The sequence below is a fragment of the Phascolarctos cinereus genome, unplaced genomic scaffold (genome assembly GCF_003287225.1).
Source record: "Phascolarctos cinereus isolate Bilbo 61053 unplaced genomic scaffold, phaCin_HiC Scaffold_1;HRSCAF=81, whole genome shotgun sequence".
NCBI classification, from domain to species: Eukaryota; Metazoa; Chordata; class Mammalia; order Diprotodontia; family Phascolarctidae; genus Phascolarctos; species Phascolarctos cinereus.
Window position 1 is genome coordinate 15,592,297 of NW_027555514.1, and position 1,555 is coordinate 15,593,851.

Consider the following 1,555-nt stretch of genomic DNA (forward strand, 5'->3'; position numbering starts at 1 on the left):
CAACTGGCCAGGATGATGGAGCTACAACCCCATACATAACCACTTCTGGAGATGCTGTGGATCTACCACCTCCCCTCTCTCCCCAAGCATCCACAGCTGCTGGAAATCCAGAAAAGACACCTCGCTGCCATAGCCTGTGGCCCCATCAAATAACTGTGAGTTTTTTAATTAAGGGAAAGGACACAAGAGAAGGTATGTTACCATCTGCTGGGTTGCTGCCCAGTAAGGACCACAGCAGGGCTTTTCCATTTAATTTGCAGCAGGAAGCCCCTCCATGTGTGGTCTCCCTTTATTAGAATGTGAGGTTTTGGAGAATAAGGGCTGCCTAGCTTTTTTAATTTTTACCCCCAGGGCTTAACCCAGGGTTTAGTCTTAATAGGTGTGTTTTCTTTTGTTCATTCGGTCCTTCATTCCTTGGCTCATTTATTCATCAATAAATGCTTTTTGAATTGAATTGATTAAACAGCCTTGCCAACTCCTTTTGGTTCAGGGAGTAGTCTTCTGTGTCTGTAGCTCAGTTCGTTTCTGCTGGGTGTGAAATTTGTCTTTATTCTGGGTGGTTGTGGAGCCCCAGTGGGAATGTAGGGAGTGAGATTCCAGAAGGGGCCCCTAGCATATCTGTGTAAACGTGTGCCTGAAACAGGTGCATACACCACCAGCCACGATGCTTCAGTGAGAACAATAACCATGTATAGAATAAGGAAGATAGCAGAAAGCTGAACGGCAGGTGGCCAGGTAGAAGTTGCCTGTCAAGTTCTTGTGAAGGAGGTGAATTCTGAGCAGAATTTTGAAAGAAGGGACATTGTTCAATATTCCAGGCAATTGTAAAAAAAAAATCTCTTTTCCACCTTCATGAAGCATTTATCGTGTACAGGGCTCTGGGCTGGGAGCTAAAAGCACAAAGTGGGAGAAAGGACAAGAATCTCTGGCCTCCAGCTAACATCCTAGAGCTGGGAAGCCTTCAAACCTTCAAGCCTTCAAGATTAGCAGCTTTCATTAGATTAGAGTTAATAACTTGGTTAAGATAATGCTTAGGAAATAATTCTTCCCAGACATTGTTGGGAAGAGGACTAATAATATCAAAGGTGGTATCTTGTGCATAAATTGGATTTAAGTGAAGCAGAGTTGTATATTGAAGTCCAGTGGCAGGACAAAAGTCAAGATGACTGGCAATAACCTGGGATACAATAGATGACCCTGGTGTCTTTGCCGTCTGACCAAGCTCTAAGCGCTCCACAGTACCTGCTTCAGCCGTCTTCATGGCCATTGGAACAAATTGTTCTCATCTGCCCATTCCATCAGGGGAAGTTTCACATGTTGGGGTAGACACCCCCAACTCATGGTGGGGTTGAGGATAACCATGGCCTCAGACTGGTTCAGTCATCTGCTGAGATGGTTTACTGGGGTATGGCTGCTACATATGCTATAGTTTCTTGGTGTCCCAGGTGAGAGTCTGGCAAAGGTGGACATGAAAGGTGGATGGTCAGCCCTCCTACCAGAGGCACTAGTCCTCCTGAACACCTCATACACCCCAAGACGTAGGGCAGACAGAAAG